The sequence below is a fragment of the Aotus nancymaae genome, unplaced genomic scaffold (genome assembly GCF_030222135.1).
Source record: "Aotus nancymaae isolate 86718 unplaced genomic scaffold, 86718_ANA_hifiasm-v0.15.2.pri h1tg000040l, whole genome shotgun sequence".
Taxonomy (NCBI): domain Eukaryota; kingdom Metazoa; phylum Chordata; class Mammalia; order Primates; family Aotidae; genus Aotus; species Aotus nancymaae.
Window position 1 is genome coordinate 120,770,906 of NW_026988454.1, and position 20,424 is coordinate 120,791,329.

The 20,424-nt window shown below is 43.0% G+C and overlaps 1 long non-coding RNA gene across 1 annotated transcript in view; it reads right to left on the reverse strand.

Annotated features, from left to right (window-relative positions):
• LOC135268374 (uncharacterized) overlaps positions 1 to 20,424 on the reverse strand; it is a 35,088-nt gene that overhangs the window by 11,446 nt on the left and 3,218 nt on the right. Inside the window, exon 3 of the long non-coding RNA XR_010336725.1 lies at positions 20,057 to 20,288. This is a non-coding gene — a long non-coding RNA (uncharacterized LOC135268374). The remainder of the gene's footprint in view (positions 1 to 20,056; positions 20,289 to 20,424) is intronic.

Sequence of the window (20,424 nt, forward strand, 5' to 3'; positions counted from 1 at the left end):
TAACTGCTGCTCCTGCTGCTGCTATAGGTAAGGAGAGCGGATAAGCAGGCTAGGGAGTGGGCACCAGGGAGAAGGATGTAGACAGCCCAGTGGAAGTGCCCACTAAGAGGAGTTTTCTCTCATTTCTTTGGGATGGGCTGGAATGGGATCAGGTTATGTGGTACAGATGGAAAAGGGAGGAAGGCAATGGAGGCAGACTGTGCTGGTCCACCCTGACCCAGCAGGGACTGGGCGATGAAACAGAACATGGAGATTTCTCTACTGCATCTTGAAGTTGAAAGAATTAGATGGATTCAATCAAGCAATTCCCCAGCACTGCAAGATGTAAAGAAAAGTGAGGCAAAGTATCCCCTTAAAAAAGTATTCACTCACTATGCAGAGGAGGCATTAGTAGAGCAAAGGGTAAATGACAGCAAAAAGACAAGGAGCAACGTGAAAACAAAACTTCTGTGGAAGTCACTCTAGCAAGGCACAGAAGTGAGTGTGGAGAAGAGGATAAGAGTTCTGAGGCAAATCCCATCTCAGCCACACTCGATGTATGTCACCTTGAGTAAGGTTTCTAACCTCTGCTCGGCTCAGTTTCCTCATTTGTAAGTGGAACTGACTCACAGGTATTTATTTGTAGGTGGTACCTACTTCAGAGGGTTGTCCTAAGAATTAACGGATGGATGGAAAGCCCTTGGTTCAGTATTTAGGGCCTAATAAGTGCTTAATAAATATTATGATGGAGATGATGATGGAACCAGGTGTAGGGTGATCCGTGATATTGAGGATGAAGAGGAGAAAGAGGTTAGTGCCAGCTGCAACTGCTCAGGTTGACTCCCCTCTGAGACCAAATGGGATGGATGTAGAGGGAGAAGAGTGAGAAGAGCATCTGTCTTGGGGGACACTAGGAGCTAATACAAAATGCTGTGTGAGGCCAAGTGCTACAGCTCACACCTATAATCCCAACACTTTTGGAGGCTGAGGTGAGAGGATGGCTTGAGACCAGGAGTTCAAGATCAGTCCGGGCAACATAGTGAGATGGAGTTTAGATGGAGTCTCGCTCTGTCACCCAGGCTGCAACCTCCACCTCCCTGTCTCTATAAAGAACAAAAAGTTAGCTGAGCATAGTGGCACGCACCTATAGTCCCAGCTACTTGAGGGGGTTGGGATGGGAGGATCGTTTGAACCCAGGAGGTCAAGACTGCAATGATTGTACCACTGCACTCCGGCCTGTGCGACAGAGCAAGACTCTGTCTCAAAAGACAAAGACAAAGACAAAAGAACTGTGTACCAGGAAGCAAAAGGCATGCCTGGGCCACCACAAGTGAATAGAAAATGGGCGGTAAATCTGGTGAAGCTCTTTTGTACCTTTTAATGACGAACATTTTCCAGTTTACAAAACGTAGAATAGTCACTGTCAACTCATCACCTAGATCCGAACTTTAACCATGATGGATATTTGCCTTATTTGCTCATACATGTGTGTGCGTATATATATATACATACATATTTATATGCACACAGACCCATGTATGATTGCAGAATCATTTAAAAATAATCACAGAAATACTTAATCACTCCTACATGCTTGATGAAGCTAGGCATACTCTTCGTCTGTGATCCTGTGTCTGAGGCTGGGGATGCAGAAGTGAGGGAAGAAATCATGTTTGCTCAGCGAAGTGCTTAAAGTCAATGTGCTTGGTAGAAGGACAAAACCTGACTGTGATCTGTTCTTACGACATCATGAAATACGCCTTCTGCCTGAAGCCCTGGCAGCGGGTGGGGAGCCAGGGTCCCCCGGAGACTCTGGTTCTCATGGAGACTAGAAACAAAGACCTAAACAGGTCCAAGCCAGGAGGTACCCGTTGGAGGATGATCCCATGGAAGCCATGATCATGGTCATGGTGATAGAGCTCTGGGGGCAGGACTTGAGGCAGTATCAGTGCATGACCCCCTGTCTCCTCAGGACCCCATTGTCCTGCACCATTGGATTTGGCTGGTATTGGTGCAAAGGTGAGCAGCTGCAGGACCTGGTCAGGGAAGGGTATCCTTAGGCACAGTCAATGAGCTGGACCCCATCTGCTCAATGATGAGGGGCTGTTTGAGAGACATCACAGAACGATGGGAAAAGTTTCAGGCCTGAAATCAGGGGACATCAGTCTTCCATTCTCTCGCTTTGTGACTTTTCTGAGAAAGTCAATAGCTTTTCTCTGGGCCTCAGTTTTCTCACCCGTAAGACAAGGATGTTGGACTAGGTGATATAAAAAATTATCTTGGCTGGGCGTGGTGGCTCACGCCTGTAATCCCAGCACTTTGGGAGGCCGAGGTAGGTGGATCACGAGGTCAGGAGTTCAAGACCAGCCTGATCAATATGGTGAAACTCCGTCTCTACTACATATACAAAAATTAGCTAGGTGTGGTGGCAGGTGCCTGTAATCCCAGCTACTCAGGAGGCTGAGGCAGGAGAATCGCTTGAACCCGGGAGGGGGTGGTTGCAGTGAGCTGAGATTGTGCCACTGCGCTCCAGCCTGGGGGACAGAGTGAGACTCTGTCTCAAAAAAAAAAAAATTATCTTACTCTATGGCAGAGGGCCTGCTAGAGAAAGTGGGTAATTGAACATGTGCTATGTGCCAAGCATTTAACGTGTTAATCTCTTTACTCTGAAATAAGTGCTGCTGTCTTCACTGCAGAAGAGGAGACAGAAAGAGGTTAAGTTATTCACTATGTCATTCTGCAGGTAGTGGGTGCAGGTGGGACCTACAGGGAGGGACCCATCTGATTTCATTATACCTGGTGAATCAATGAAATGGCCCCCATTTGACCAATGAAAAGCTGTTCCTCTACTCAAGGATTTCAATAGCAGTAGATGAGGCACAGTTATTAGAGAGGAAAATGAAGGGCATTTTGCTGACCTTCAGTTGCTTGTCATTGGTGGAAACACTGCCAATCGTGCCTCCTCCTTTGTTAATAAGCCTGTCTGCTTACATGGGGAGGTGGAACTGGGATGCTGGAGCTCAGTGCTTTTGCCTCAAGTTTCTCTACAAACTCTTGGTAAGGCCAGGCACAGTGGCTCACTCCTGTAATCCCAGCACTTTGGATTGCCTGAGTTCAGGAATTCACGACCAGCCTGGGCAACATGGTGAAACCCTATCTCTACTAAAATACAAAAAATTAGCTGGGTGTGGGGGTGGGTGCCAATAACCCCAGCTACTCAGGAGGCTGAGGCAGGAGAATTGCTTGAACCTGGGAGGCAGAGGTTGCAGCCTGGGCTACAGAGCAAGACTCCATCTCAAAATAAATAAATAAATAAATAAATAAATAAATAAATAAATAAATAAATAAAAATAAAAAAGTTATTTTCAAGCTAGTGAATTTGAGAGGCCTCCATTAGCACAGGACGTTGCTCTTCTGCTATTTGAATGTATGCTAATCTGAATATGTGTATATCAGGACAGGCTGGGACTGAAATCGAATGTCATAGGATCTGCAAATAAAGGGTTGACCAAGAAAAAGGGACAGAGCCATGGGCAGGATGGTTGGAACCTACTGAACCCATGTAATAGAATAAAATAATTTCCCAGTCCTTGAGAAACATCTGAGGATACCCAGTCACTGACAGGCTGATTATAAATAAACGATGCAGTTGGTCAAGCAGTTCCATCACCCACTGCTCCTGACTCAGGAACATTTTATTAATTTGGTCTTAGTACCCCTTTGTTACATAAATACTAAAACTTCAGTCCTTTGTAAAGGTAAGGGCAGCCATCACCCACCCTTGTGGGTTCAGGAGGGTCAGACTTAGGCAGTCCACACTTGCCTTTGACCTCGCAGATCTGGCAGTGCTGGCCACTGTTTTGATGTGTGGATTCATCCTGAACAAGGGCCTGGTGTTCTCCGTCCTGTTTGTCCTTCTCCAGAAAGCCTGGGCCTTGGGTGAGTGGGGGCTGGAACGAGGCAGCTGCAGCAGATGCTGCTGTAGGGGGACTACCTCCCAGGGGCTCCCCGGGGCTGTTGTCCCCTGACTCCTCACTCCTGTTCTCAGGAGGTCTTTGGACAGGGGCAGTGCCAGTCCCTGGGACAGCACAGAGCATGGGTTGTACTAATTTACATTCCCACCTCAGCCTCCCAACATGCTGAGATTACAGGGATGAGCCACCGCGCTTGGCCTTTGACTTCCATTTTTAAACTGGCATAACATCTTCTCAAATAAATTATTTATTGAATACGAGTTAAAAAAAATTAACGTGTTTATTTTTGTCTCTCATGGTTTAAGCTTTTTTCCTTTTGAAAATTATAACTCTATTTATATGTCTTCAGACAGCTTTGTGCTTCTGAGACTATCCCTTGTTACTATAGGTAAACCCAAATCTTCAACTCTTTGGCTGCTAGGTAGGATTTCATATAATATAGGGGCAGTATTGGATTTTATTTTTCCACTCCCCCTAGTGATGAGAACCTAAGTTGCTTCAACTCTTTACTACCACAAAACAGCACAAGCATACAAGCAGACACAAACAAAAAAAAAAACTCAAAATAAACATTTCCATTTATAGTCTCGAAGGAACCATAGAAGAATTTTTCTAGACTACTTGTTAGGTTGGCCTTAAGGCGAATAGAAAATAGGAACAGAATTAGAGGGTTCAGGAACGTACCCACACAGAGACAGTCACTTGACTGCCACTAATGGGCCTCTGCAATTTAGTGTGGAAAAGATGTTGTTTCTATCAAAGAGTAATGATCAGTTGGATACCCACGCAGAAAAAAATAGGTTTTAACTCTTTCACACCACACATGAAATTAATTGAAAATACACCATAGACCTAAATATAAGTGGTGAAAGCAATATAGTTTCTGGAATAAAATGTAGAAAAAATGATCTTGGAGAAGGCAAATATTTTCTAAACAGGACATAAAAAATAGTAAGCATGATAAAGCATCAATCAGGGATGGAACATTGGGCATGGGACACCCACATATTTAAGCCACATAGAAGCTCCAGATTGTTCTCAAGAATGCTGGGTCAAGTTGCACTCCCCCTAGCAGGGCTCAAGGATCTCCCACTCTCCTCCACTCTCACCAACTCCTAGTGTCATCCACCTTCCATGTGCTTACCAATCAGATGAGTTCAAATTGACAGCTCCATGTTTTTAAATTAGTTTTTCTCTAGCTAACAGGATCAAACATCTCTTGATAGGTTTCTTGGGCATATGGTTTTTTACTACAATGTATAGCCTATTTCTAACCATTTTCTATTTGGCTTCCTTCCTTCCACTTGTTGCCTTTGTTATTTTTCTTTTTCTTTTTTTTTTTGAGACCGAGTTTCGTTCTTATTGCCCAGGCTGGAATGCAATGGCACGATCTCGGCTCACTGCAACCTCTGCCTCCCGGATCCAAGTGATTCTCCTGCCTCAACCTCCTGAGTAGCTGGGATCACAGGCATGTGCCACCATTCCCCGCTAATTTTGTATTTTTAGTACAGATGGGGTTTCTCCATGTTGGTCAGGCTGGTCTTGAACTCCTGACCTCAGGTGATCCACCCGGCTTGCCTCTCAAAGTGCTGGGTGAGCCACCGCACTTGGCCTGCTTGTTGATTTTTAACAAGCCCTTAGTTTAGATTTTGAAATTATTTGTATAAATTCATAGGGTACAAATGCAATTTGGTTACATGTATAAATTGCATAGTGTCCAAGTAAGGGTTTTCAGGGTATTCATCACCTGAACGACGTACATTATACCATTAAGCAATTTATCATCATCTACCTCACTCCCAACCCCTCACTCTTCTGAGTCTCTATTGTCTATTATCCACTCTCTATGTTCATGTGTACACATATTTTAGTGACAGCTTATGAGTGAAAATATGCAGTATTTGTCTTTCTGTGTCTGACTTGTTTCACTTAAACCAATGACTTCCAATTCCATCCATGTTGCTGCAAAAGACACGATTTCATTATTTTTATCTGAATAGTATTCTCTTGTGTATATATATCACATTTTATTTATCCAGTCATCTGTTGATGGACAGTTTGGTTGATTCCATATCTTTGCTATTGCGAATAGTGCAGATATACACAGACGTGCAGGTATCTTTTTGATATATTGATTTATTTTTCTTTTGTTAGATATTCAGTTGAGATTGCTGGATCAAATGATAGTTCTATTTTTAATTTTTTGAGAAATTAATTTTTTCGGAGGCTGTACTAATTTACATTCCCACCAACAGTGTAAAAGAGTTCCGTTTTCTCTGCATCCTTGCCAACATCTGTTCTTTTTTGGCTTTTTATTATGAGCAATTCTGATTGGTGTAAAATGTCTATTCATGTCCTTAGCCCATGTTTTAGTGGGATTATTTGGGTTTAATGGTTTTTGTAGCTGTTGAATTGCTTGAGTTCCTTGTATATTCTGGATATTAGTCTCTTGTTGGAGATATAGTTTGCAAATATTTTCTCCCATTCTGAAGTGTTGTTCACCTCTGTTTTTTTTTCTGTGCAGAAGCTTTTAACTCCCCATTTGTCTATTTTTGTTTTTGTTGTCTGTTTTTGAGGTCTTAGTCATAAATTCTTTGCCTAAAGTAATGTCCAGAAGAGTTTTCCCTAGGTTTTTCTCTGTTATTTTTATAATTTCAGGTCTTAACATTTAAGTTTTTAATCCATCTTGAGTTATTTTTGTACATGGTGAGAGATGGGGGTCCAGTTTCATTCCTTTGCATGGGGACATTCAATTTTCTCAGTACCATTTATTTAGAAGGGTGTCCTTTCCCCAATGTATGTTCATGTGTATTTTGTTAAAGATGAATTGGCTGTAAATATGTGGCTTTATTTACAACTTCTCTATTCTGTTTCACTGATCTATGTGTCTATTTTTATCCAGTGCCACGCTGTTTTGGTTACTATGATTATATTAGTGTTGTAATATAATTGGAAGTCAGGTAACACCATGCCTCCAGCTTTGTTTTTTTTGCTTAGAATTGTTTTGGCCATTTGGGTTATTTTTGGTTTCCATGTGAATTTTAGGATTATGTTTTTCTAATTCTGTGAAAAATAATATTGATATTTTGATAAGGATTGCATTGAATCTGTAGATTGCTTTAGGCAGTATGGTCATTTTATTTATTTATTTTGAGACAGAGTCTCACTCTGTCACACAGATTGGAGTGCAGTGGCACGATCTCGGCTCACTGCAACCTCTGCCTCCTGGATTCAAGCAATTCTCCTGTTTTAGCCTCCCAAGTAGCTGGGATTACAGGTGCACACCACCACGCCTGGCTAATTTTTGTATTTTTAGTAGAGACAGGGTTTCATCATATTTGTCAGGCTGCCCTCAAACTCCTGACCTAAGGTGATCCACTTGCCTTGGCCTCCAAAAGTACTGGGATTAAAGCTGTGAGCCACCGTACCCAGCCTATTTATTTTTATTTTTTCATTTTTTAATTAATCAATTTATTTATTTGAGACAGAGTCTTGCTCTTGTTGAGCAGGCTGCAGTGCAATGGTGCGATCTTGGCTCACCAACCTCCAACTCCTGGGTTCAAGCGATTCTCCTGTCTCAGCCTCCAGAGTAGCTGGGATTACAGGCATGTGCCACCATGCCTAGCTAATTTTGTGTTTTTAGTAGAGACAGGGTTTCACAATGTTGGTCAGTCAGGCTGGTCTTGAACTCCTGACCTCAGGTGATCCACCTGCCTCGGTCTCCCAAAGCGCTGGGATTATAGGTGTGAGCCACTGTTCCTGGCCTTATTTTTATTTTTAATAGTAACCCCATTAACTGAAGTATGGTCATTGTAATGATATTAATTTTTTTGATCCATGAGCATGAAAAATTATTCCATTTGTTTACATCATCTACAATTTCTTTCATCATTGGTTTCTAGATCTTTCACCTCCTTGGTTAAATATACTCCTACATATTTAAATTTGTTTGAAGCTATTGTAAATGGGATTGCCTTCTTTATTTTATTCTCAGCTAGATCATTATTGGTGTATAGAAACACTACTGATTTTTGTGCATTTATTTTGCATCCTGCAACTTTACTAAATTCATTTATCAAATCTGAGAGTTTTGTGGTGAAGTCTTTAGGTTTTTCCAGATATAAGATCATGGGATGAGCAAATAGGGGTAATTTGACTCCCTCCTTTCCAATTTGGATGTCTTTTATTTCTTAATCTTACCTAATTGCTCTGGTTAGGACTTCCAGTACTATGTTGAATAGGACTGGTGAAAGTTGGCATCCTTGTCTTGTTCCAGGTCTTAGAGGAAATGCATTAAACTTTTCCCCATTCAGTATGTTTGCTGTGAGTTTGTCACAAATGGCTCTTGCTATTTTACGGTATGTTCCTGTGATGCCTAGTTATTTAGGCTCCAGGCCAGTAGGTGGAGATTGCAGGTAGCAGCCAGATGAGGTGGGACTGGTAGGGTGTTTATGCCTGACTTCTGTCCTGCATAGGGGAAAATGTGTGGGAGTCCTAGGTGGTGGGTTGGGTTGTGAAACCCCTCGGAGACTGGATTCTGGACTCTGTCTCCGGGTGGGAGGTAGGATGAAGCTGGTTACAACTGGGCCAGGAAAGCCTATACTCAGACCCTCTGATGGTGAGTGCACACATCAGCTATTATAGGGGGATGGAGCAGTACTCAGGCCCCTGGCAAAATGCTTGAGTGAGGGGCAGCTATTGTTGCACTGAGGTCTGGCTACAGGTACACTTCTCAGTAAGTCCTAAAGTTGCCTTAAAACACTCCCAAAGGTTTGTCAAGGTGGCTCTCTACATTTAAATTAACAAAAATTAAATAGTAAGTGTGGGGGTGGTCCCACTAGCCACAGATTTGGCAACTGGTTGAGGATTTGCATTCCTTTTATGCCCCAGTCCTGGTGAAGCTCCCTCCCATATCCTGGCTGTCATGGTAAACTCAACTATTCAGTCAGGCCAGGCAGTTTGCACCTGGCCTGTAACTTAGCCCTGGAGCCCCCACCCAGCTCAACCAAGTCACTGAGCCAAATCTCGTCCTGCTCAGGTTTTGGGGAGGAGGTGTGCCCTGTTCCAGCATCAAATCTGAAGTCTACACTATGCTTACGTCTTAGTCCTGGTTGTGGGAACCTATTCCATACTCAAGCCCTGGTTCTGCAAGTTGCAGTCTGAGTTTCCCTAATGCCTAAGACTTCCATCACTAGTTCACAGGACCACACACAAGTTTTTAAGAGCAAGGATCAAGAATGGCAGTTTCTTAGGTCTCAGGAAGGGTGTCAAACCCAGGGCACGCTACCTCCATGGAGAATTTTCTTCTCACAGTCTCCCAGCAGCTCCATAAGTTAGATTCAGGGACTGGAGAGTGAAGGTACACTCCCGTGTCCTGGATTGTATGATTTCCCCAGTGGGAAGGTGGATCACGGAAAGGCTCTCACTCATTCTCTCCCATGTTGGAGAGTCTCTTCTGGCTCCCAGCTGGTCCCAACCACACAAGCTTCTGTTTTCCTTCTATTTCCTTGATTTTAGACTTTTCTTTGGCTTTTCTTTTGAACTCTCAAATTCCCTCTTGGATAATGTATTCAAAGTGTGATTGTCTACACACTATTTTGTTCTTCTAAGTGGATGAGGTGTGGTTAAAATGCCTCCAGGAAGCCATCTTGGAAAAAATCTAGATATTATTCTATGTTAGCAATTGCAAATATCTTGTCTCAGTCTGTTATTTGTCACTTGTCAAGCTCATACGAGACAAGGCTGTGCCAAAGCCAAGTCCTGACTGATACGACCGCTAATAATGCAGTGAGCCACTTTTGCTTTCAGTCAGTTTATTATTTACACAGACAACAAGGGAAAGATTAGGCAAAGGTGCCAGCATCTCATGGCTCTTGTCCCATACCCCAAAACAAAAGGGGCCAGACAACTGCAATGAGTTGTGGGACATTCCATTGCTGAGGAGTCAACTCTTGAGGCAGATAAGTGGTTTCATAACCTGCAGCCCTATTTTGAGGTATGAGACAGAGCTTCTGGCCTCATCAGAACTCAGGAGGGCATGAAGAACTGTCTTTCAGGGGAGGCAGAGAAGCTGCTGGGCAATGGTTCTCACAAGCCCCCATCCTCTCATATTCTAGGAGGGTTGCAGGCATTCTGCCATGCTTCAGATTAGCTGTAGTTCATTTGTCTGCCAGTGTGACCTATGTGGCACATGCAAGGTTGTCAAGGCAATATTATGGAGCTGTTCCCCTATGTTGCTTTTGTCCATAATATATTGTTAGAAAAATTTGGCCAGGCATGGTGGTTCATGCCTGCAATCCCAGCACTTTGGGAGGCCGAGGTGAGTGGATCACGAGGTGAAGAGATTGAGACCATCCTGGCCAACATGGTGAAACCCTGTCTCTACTAAAAATACAAAAAGTAGCTGGGCATGGTAGCTCATGCCTATAGTCCCAGCTACTCAGGAGGCTGAGGCAGAAGAATCGCTTGAACCCAGGAGGCGGAGGTTGCAATAAGCTGAAATCATGCCACTGCACTCCAGCGTGGGCGACAGAGTAAGACTCCATCTCAATAAAAAAAGAAAATTTTATGTTGGGAATTTCTTTTCCAAGTTTTCTCGTTCAGGAAAATGGTTTACTTGTTCATTCAGGAACTTCCTGAAAGATTCATCAACTCTTTAAGGGAAAGCATTAAGAGGTAGTTGGCAACCTAAGACTTTTTCAATCTCCCACTTCAAGATCCTCATCTTAGGGGAAGTCAAGATGGCTGAATAGACACAATTCTGGTGCACAAAACTGAGAGAGCGAGAGAGACGCAGCGAGAGAGACGCAGAAATAGAGAGATCTCCTAGCTCCAACCAAGGTACCTGTGCATTGCAATGGGTCTGGTTAGACGGTGAGCAAAGCCCAGGCAGGGCAGACCGAGGTGGGGAGAGGTGCTGCTTCACTCAGAAAGTGCATCTGACAGGTAAGTTGGAGGCTCCCCATCTGGCACTCTGGTCCAGATACAGTGTTTCCCCCAAATCCTCAGCAATACACAGAACAGAGGATCTTTGCCAGTCAAGCACCGGGAATTACAAGTGCAGAGTTAAATAATAATCCAGGATGGTGTCCCGTATTGGCGCACAGATCTAAGCAAATGCATACGCACATAAGCCGGCTGGGAGAGCCTGCAGACTGAGCTGTTGCCCCCTCCCCCTGCCCAGAGAAAGAGGGAGCTGAAAGCAGGAAGACAGGTAGAGCAGCTGGGCTGGCCCCTGCCCCATGACTGGAGAGAGAGGGAGCTGAAAGCAGGGAGACAGCCTGTGCAGCTGGGTGGGTCCCTCCCCTCCCCCACAAACTCCAGAGGGCTGAAGCACTAACTCTAGTGGGTTACACAGCCAGTGCCTCAGTCTGAGCTGAACCCTGAATGATCCAGCCCTGTGGAGGAAAGACACAACACACCATTAAAGAGGTGGGATTAGGCTTCATGTTTTAACAAAAAACACAGGAATCCTACGTAGCAATGGGACGGTGTTCTTGACCACCCAGCAGTGCCTCCATGTCGGTGGAAGAGGTGGGCCTAACCTCCCAGTATAAACAAAAAAGACACAAGAAGCTTACCTAGTAACCTGAAGGAGTCCCTAGAAACCCAGTCGTGCCTCAACAGGCAGATAAGTAACCTCATCAAGCAGCTCCCTGAGATCACAGCCAGGTAAATCCACAAAGATGGAAAAAAAACAGCCCAAAAAAGATGAAACCATCAAAGACCAGAACACCTCTTCTTCTTCAAGGCATCACAACTCCTCAACAACATGGAAACACAATATGACTGAGAAAGAGTGGGACAAATTGACAGAAACAGGCTTCAGCAGGTAGATAATAACAAACTTTTCTGAGCTAAAGAATGCGTTCTAACTCAATGCAAAGAAACCAAAAACCTTGAAAACAGTTAGACGAAATGCTAACTAGAATAACCAGCTTAGAGAAGAACATAAACGACTTGATGGAGCTGAAAAACACAGCATAAGAACTATGTGAAGCAAACACAAGTTTTAACAGCCGAATCGATCAAGCAGAAGAAAGGATACCAGAGACTGAAGATCAACTCAATGAAATAAAAAGAGAAGCCAAGACAAGAGAAAAAAGAGTAAAAAGAAATGAACAAAGCCTCCAAGAAATATGGGATTATGTGAAAAGACCTAATCTATGCTTGATTGGTGTACCTGAATATGATGGGGAGAATGAATCCAAGCTGGAAAACACTCTTCAGGATATTATCCAGGAGAACTTCCCATGCCTAGCAAGGCAGCCCAACATTCAAATCCAAGAAATACAGAGAACTCCACAGAGATATTCCTCAAGAAGAGCAACCCCAAGGCACATAATTGTCAGATTCACCAGGGTTGAAATGAAGTAAAAAATGCTAAGGGCAGCCACCCACAGAGGGAAGCCAATCAGACTCACAGCAGATCTCTCAGCAGAAACTCTACAAGCCAGAAGAGAGTGGGAGCCAATATTCAACATCCTTAAAGAAAAGAACTTCCAACCCAGAATCTCATATCCAGACAAACTAAGCTTTATAAGTGAAGGAGAAATAAAATCCTTTATGGACAAGCAATTACTGAGGGATTTTGTCACTACCAGACCTACTCTACAAGAGCTCCTGAAAGAAACACTAGGCACGGAAAGGAACGAGTACCAGCCACTGCGAAAGCACACCAAATGGCAAAGACCAAAATTTGATGAAGAAAATGAGCCAACTAATGGGCAAGAAAACCAGCCAGTAACAAAATGGCAGGATCAAATTCACACGTAACAATATTAACATTGAATGTAAACGGCCTAAATGCCCCAATGAAAAGACACAGACTGGCAAACTGGATAAAAATTCAAGACCCATTGGTGTGCTGTATTCAGGAAACCCATCTCACATACAAAGACACACATAGACTCAAAATAAAGGGATGGAAGAAGATTTACCAAGCAAATGGAGAACAAAAAAAAGCAGGGGTTGCAATCCTAGTCTCTGATAAAATGGACTTCAAACCAACAAAGATCAAAAGAGACAAAGAAGGGCATTACATAATGGTAAAAGGATCAATCCAACAAGAGCTAACTATCCTAAATATATATGCACCCAACACAGGAGCACCAAGATACATAAAGCAAATTCTTAATGACCTAAAATGAGATTTAGATTCCCACACAATAATAGTGGGAGACTTCAACACTCCACTGTCAGTATTAGACAGATCAACGAGACAGAAAATTAACAAAGACATCTAGGACTTGATGATGGACCAAGCGGACCTAATAGATATATACAGAATGCTCCACCCCAAATCCACAGAATATACATTTTTCTCAGCACCACATCACACTTACTCTAAAATTGACCACATAATTGGAAGCAAATCACTCCTCAGCAAATGCAAAAGGACGGAAATCACAACAGACAGTCTATCCGACCACAGCGCAATCAGATTAGAACTCAGGATTAAGAAACACACTCAAATCTGCACAACCACTTGGAAACTGAACAACTTGCTTCTCAGTGTGGACTGGATAAACAATGAAATGAAGGCAGAAATAAAGATGTTCTTTGAAACCAATCAGAATGAAGACACAACTTACCAGAATCTCTGGGACACCTTTAAAGCAGTGTCAAGAGGGAAATTTATAGCAATAAATGCCCACATGAGAAACAAGGAAAGATCTAAAATTGACACCCTATCATCAAAATTGAAAGAGCTAGAGGAAGAAGATCAAAAAAACTAAAAAGCTAGCAGAAGACAAGAAATAACTAAGATCAGAGCTGAACTGGAGGAGATAGAGACACAAAAACCCCTTCAAAAAATCAATAAATCCAGGAGCTGGTTTTTTAAAAATAGCAACAAAACAGACAGACTGCTAGCCAGACTAATAAAAAAGAAAAGAGAGAAGAATCAAATAGATGCAATAAAAAAAGATAAAAGGGATATCACCACTGATCCCATAGAAATACAAACTACCATCAGAGATTACTACAAACAGCTTTATGTACATAAACCAGTAAATCAGGAAGAAATGGATAAATTCCTGGACACTTGTACTCTACCAAGACTAAACCAGGAGGAAGCTGAAACCCCGAATAGACCAATAACAAGGGCTGAAGTTGAGGCAGCAATCAATAGCCTACCAACCAAAAAAAGTCCAGGTCCAGATGGGTTCGCAGCCAAATTCTACCAGATGTACAAAGAGGAGCTGGTTCCATTCCTTCTGAAAATATATCAAACAATACAAAAAGAGGGAATCTTCCCTAACTCATTTTATGAGACCAACATCATCCTGATACCAAAACCAGGCAGAGACTCAACTGAAAAAGAAAACTTCAGGCCGATATCCATGATGAACATTGACACAAAAAACTTCAATAAAATACTGGCAAACTGAACGCAACAGCACATCAAAAAGCTTATTCATCATGATCAAGTAGGCTTCATCCTGGGGACGCAAGGCTGGTTCAACATACACAAGTCCATAAACGTAATCCATCACATAAACAGAATCAAAGACAAAAACCACATGATTATCTCAATAGATGCAGAGAAGGCCTTCAACAAAATTCAACAGCCTTTCGTGCTAAAAACTCTCAATAAACTAGGTATTGACAGAATGTATCATAAAATGATAAAGGCTATTTATGACATACAGCCAATATCATACTGAACAGGCAAAAGCTCAAGAATTCCCTTTGAAATTAGGCACTAGACAAGGATGCTGTCTCTCACCACTCCTATTCAATATAGTATTGGAAGTTCTAGCCAGAGAAATCAGGCAAGAAAAAGAAATAAAGGATATTCAATTAGGAAAGGAGGAAGTCAAACTGTCTCTATTTGCAGATGACATGATTGTATATTTAGAAGACCCCATCGTCTCAGTCCAAAATCTTCTCAAACTAATAAGCAACTTTAGCAAATTCTCAGGATACAAAATGATTGTGCAGAAATCACAAGCATTCCTATATACCAATAACAGACAGAGAGCCAAATCAAGAGCAAACTCCCATTCACAATTGCTACAAAGAGAATAAAATACCTAGGAATACAACTAACAAAGGATGTAAAGGACCTCTTCAAGGAGAACTACGAACCACTCCTCAATGAAATAAGAGAGGACACAAACAGATGGAAAAACATTCCATGCTCATGGTTAGGAAGAATCAATATTGTGAAAATGGCCATACTGCCCAAAGTTATTTATAGACTCGACACTATCCCCATCAAGCTACCAATGACCTTCTTCACAGAACTGGAAAAAACCACTTTAAACTTGATACGGAAACAAAAAAGAGCCTGCATAGCCAAGCCAATCCTAAGCAAAAAGAACAAAGCCAGAGGCATTACACTGCTGAACTTCAAACTATGCTGCAAGCCTATGGTAATCAAAACAGTATGGTACTGGCACCAAAACAGAGACATAGACCAACGGAACAGAACAGAGGCATCAGAAGCAACACCATACATCTACAACCATCTGATCTTTGACAAACTTGACAAAAACAAGCAATGGGGAAAGGACTCCATGTTTAATGAATGGTGTTGGGAAAACTGACTAGCAATGTGCAGAAAGCAGAAATTGGACCCCTTCCTGTCACTTTACACTAAAATTAACTCCAGATGGATTAAAGATTTAAACATAAAACCTAACACCATAAAAACACTAGAAGAAAATGTAGGCAAAACCATCCAGGACATAGGCATAGTCAAGGACTTCATGACTAAAACACCAAAAGCAATGACAACAAAAGTCAAGATAGACAAATGGGATCTAATTAAACTTCAAAGCTTCTGTACAGCAAAAGAAACCATCATTAAAGTGAACTGGCAACCAACAGAATGGGCAAATATTTTTGCAGTCTACCCATCTGACAAAGGGCTGATATCCAGAATCTACAAAGAACTAAAACAGATATACAAGAAAAAAACAAAATAATCTACAAAGAACTAAAACAGATATACAAGAAAAAAAACCCCATTCAAAAGTGGGCAAAGGTTATGAACAGACACTTTTCAAAAGAAGACATATATGAGGCCAACAAGCACATGAAAAAATGCTCATCATCACTGGTCATTAGAGAAATGCAAATCAAAACCACATTAAGATACCATCTCACGCCAGTTAGAATGGTGAACATTAAAAAGTCTGGAGACAACAGATGCTGGAGAAGATGTGGAGAAATAGGAACACTCTTACACAGTTGGTGGGCGTGTAAATTAGTTCAACCATTGTGGAAGACAGTGTGGTGATTTCTCAAGGATCTAGAAGTAGAAATTCCATTTGACCCAGCAATCCCATTATGGGTATATGCCCAAACAACTATAAATCGTTCTGCTATAAAGACACATGCACATGTATGTTCATTGCAGCCCTGTATACAACAGCAAAGACCTGGAACCAACCCAAATGCCCATCAATGATAGACTGGACAAAGAAAATGTGGCATGTATACACCATGGTATACTACACAGCCATAAAAAACGATGAGTTCAAGTCCTTGGTAGGGACTTGGATGAATCTGGAAACCATCATTCTCAGCAAACTGACACAAGAACAGAAAACCAAACACTGCATGTTCTCACTCATAGGTGGGTGTTGAACAATGAGAACACATGGACTCAGGGAGAGGAGCATCACACACTGGGGGAAGTTGGCCGGGATGGGGGTGCAGCTAGGGAAGGGACAGTGGGGGATGGGGAGGGATAACATGGGTAGAAATGCCGGATATAGTCAAAGGGGGAATAGAGGCAGCAAACCACCTGGTTATGTATGCACCTATGCAACAACCCTGCATGACCTGCACATGTACCCCAGAACCTAAAGTTAAAATAAAAAAGGATCCTCATCTTATTCTTTCTACCAATCCTGTACTGTTTAATTGTGATCCTTACTTAATCACAGCCCAGCCCCTGCTTTGAAAGACCTACCTTAAAACAAACTTCTCAATAAGTCCTAGAGTTGCCTTAAAACAGTCCCAAAGTTTTGTCAAGGGGGCTATTTACATTTAAATTAACAAAAATTAAATGATAAATAGAAATTAGAAATTACAGTCCTCCACTCTCACTTGTCTCAGGTCAGGTGCTCAATTATCACACATGCCTAGTGGCTATCCATGTTGGACAGGGACAGAGAACATTCCACCATCATAGGAAATGCTGCTTTACAGACTTTTGCGTCAATGTAAGTAGTCAACTGAGAAGTATTCAGTTCCTTGTTATAAACTTAGCTTCTTATTAATACAGATTAAATATTTTATAGCACAATGTGCTTTTATACTTAAGTAGCTTGGATGATAGTTTTCATTTAATTAATGCAGATTTTTCTTCTTAAAGGGAAAAAATCACATAAATTTTTTTTACTTCAAAAGAAAGAGTTTTTTTTTTGTTTTTTTTTTTTTTTTTGAGACGGAGTTTCGCTCTTGATACCCAGGCTGGAGTGCAATGGCGTGATCTCGGCTCACCGCAACCTCCGCCTCCTGGGTTCAGGCAATTCTCCTGCCTCAGCCTCCTGAGTAGCTGGGATTACAGGCACGCGCCACCGTGCCCAGCTAATTTTTTGTATTAGTAGAGACGGGGTTTCACCATGTCGACCAGGATGGTCTCGATCTCTTGACCTCGTGATCCACCCGCCTCGGCCTCCCAAAGTGCTGGGATTACAGGCTTGAGCCACCGCGCCCGGCCAAGAGTTTTTATTCTTTCTCATTCCTCAGTTTGTTTGTCCTTTCCTCTCTGAATTTCTTCCTGAGGTGTTTATTAAAAAGTACTGAGATGGGCTTTATTTCCAGAAATGTTGATTCTATTGGTCTGTGTATGAGAGCACACACATCAGTATTCTTTTTTTAAAAACTAACCAAATAAAGCGAAAACCAAGTACTGCATTTAGCCCTAACATGTGGCTCCTGCTGAGAGCTGTTAGGTGGACAATGTCTTCAGCTCTGGGTTTCTAGCATGCCTACTGAATTGACAAGGAAGCTAAAGCCAGAGAGGGCTCCTGACTCACACAAAGTCACAGTCAGTCAGGTTGACACTAGATCCAGGGTCCCTCACTCAGAGAGTGCTTTCCCACTACCCATCAGGCCCCTGGGGTTGGATGGGGTCCACTGGAATTTGGGGAAGATGCCATCTCCGTCTCATTAATACTCAGGTTGCAAGAAAGCAAGGAAGGTGAACTGGGGAGAAGGACAGCCTGACTGAGAGAGAGTCTCTCCTATTCTCCATCACCACCTCCTTCTTCCCTGGACATTTCTACCCAGACTAATGTGACTCAAGTCTGCTCCTGCCCCACCCTCCCCTTTCTTTCACTCCCTCATCCTCTTAGCACATGGACTGGGGAACAACGGACTCAGTGTCCAAACCCGGGGCCCAGAGGCTGGGAAATCATATGACATTTGTCCCATTTTTACTTTTGACTGTGGGCCAGGAGTGGAGATAGCAGTTGACTTGGGTGGAGGTTGGGTCATGGTTCTTGGGCTGGTATACAGTGGGCTCAGGGCCTTAGTGGGTAGTAAGAACTGTGGGAATCTGAGGCATGTTCTGGGTAGGATTCACATTGGAGGCAGGGGTACCTAAGAGACCTGTGAAAAGGCACATTGGATGAATGGATGGATGGATAAGTGGGTGATTTAATAAATAAATTATTTGGAAGTGGGTGGACGGATGAATGGTGGGTGGATAAATAGATGGATGAATAGATGGGTGAGTGGGGGAATGGATAGGATGTATGAAGAGTAAGTGGATGAAAAGATGGTTGAGTGGGTGGATGGGTAAGTGTTAGGGTAAATGGAGCTAAGGAAGGAAATAGACATGGCTAAGAAGCAGGGTTTTCTTTTGCTATAACCTAAGAATAGTGTGTGATGAGCCTTGGTTAGAGTCAGGAAGGACAGAAGGAAAAGAGGGAGAGAGGAAAGGCAGAAAGAAGAAAAAAGAAATATTCAGGCTATTCACTTTATTGGAACTGCACTTGCCTGGTATTCTTCACCAATCCATATGCCCCCAACTTCTTCAAGAATAAATCCTTGATTACTCTACTTCATATCATTCATTCTACCTTGCATTCACCTGTGCCTGTGGCATACTGCTTTATCAGTTAGCTTTTATTAATGTATTCCATATGTGCCTTGTTTTCTTAGGCTTAAAATTCCCCTGGTGCTAGGAATTTAAACCTTCCCCCTCCTTTCCATCTTTCATTATTCTTCCATCCACCATATTTCTCTAATGCCACCTACCACCTTGCCTCATAACCCTTCATCACATGCTATTTCTCTGGCTCAGCTGTGGGCTCCTCCAGCTCAGGATGGGACCTCAAGGCTTTTTAGTCCCTATCCAGGGCCTAGCCTAGCCCTGTGCCCTACAGGGAATGGGCAGTGAGCCAAAGCTTGGGCACTGAAGAAAGAGGAGCTTATTGGGGTCCTCTAGGTGCCCATTTGACCAAGTGGCTGGGCACACTCAGCAGCAGGGAGGGGTCCTGACCATCACGGAAAAAGGCAGGAGAGCTTGGCAACTCTAATTTCAGGAGGAGTGCCCAGGGGCCTCAGGAGTAGTGGTGACCCCTAACTTCTCATTTTGAAAGTTAATGACATTCAATTGATAGGGGCAGGTCTTGGGGGAAGACTCAGGGCCTCTGAGCCCCAGGCTGCTATACCTCCCAGCCTCACCCCCTAAGTCTCACGTCAGCCTCATTGTCTAGCTGTCTCTGTGTAACATTTCTCCACCCTACCCCATTACTCAGTGGACTTTCTTGACTACAGCTGGGAGTTAGGGTCAGGGGTAGGTATGTCTGGAATGGACCATTAAGCCCTTTGTGCTCAAGCATGGGGAAACTTTAATCTCATTCCAAATAAATGGAGGAGTCCTGTTAGTAGCAGCAAAAATGTTAAGGGAAATACGTGTGATGTGGAAGGAAGAGCCAAAAGCCAGCAGGTCTGCATTCTAGGGCTGGCTCTGCCCTTCAGCAGTGGTGACCTTGGGCCAGGGGCATTTCTTCTCCATGCCCCCAGTTTTCAGCGAAGAGAGGGTGGAAGGAAAAGATTTCTAGGATCCACTCCAGCTCTAATACCTTGTGATTCAGGAGGTCTGAGACCCACCAATAAAAAGGGACAGAACTCACCTTGAGATACCACCAGGCAGATGATTCTGACGATAGAGATCTCAGGGGATTGAGAGATTTCACACCCATAGAATCCTGAGGTCTCTACTCTGAGCTCAGTCATGGTGACGGTGAAGATGCCATAGAAGTGATCATCCTGGATGAAGTATCGAGGCTCCCATGCCACTGTCCTGGGACTGTCCCCTACTATGGCACATGTATTGGCTGATATTTTCCTGCATCAGCTTTCCACCTGTAAATGTTGGGAGGGCTGGTACTGGTGTTTTACAGAGGTTGTCTCGCCCTTCAGGCTGGAAGCAGCTTTGTGCACTGTGTTCACAATGGTCTCTCTGCCCATGCTCATACCTTCCACAGACCATCCTCGTCAA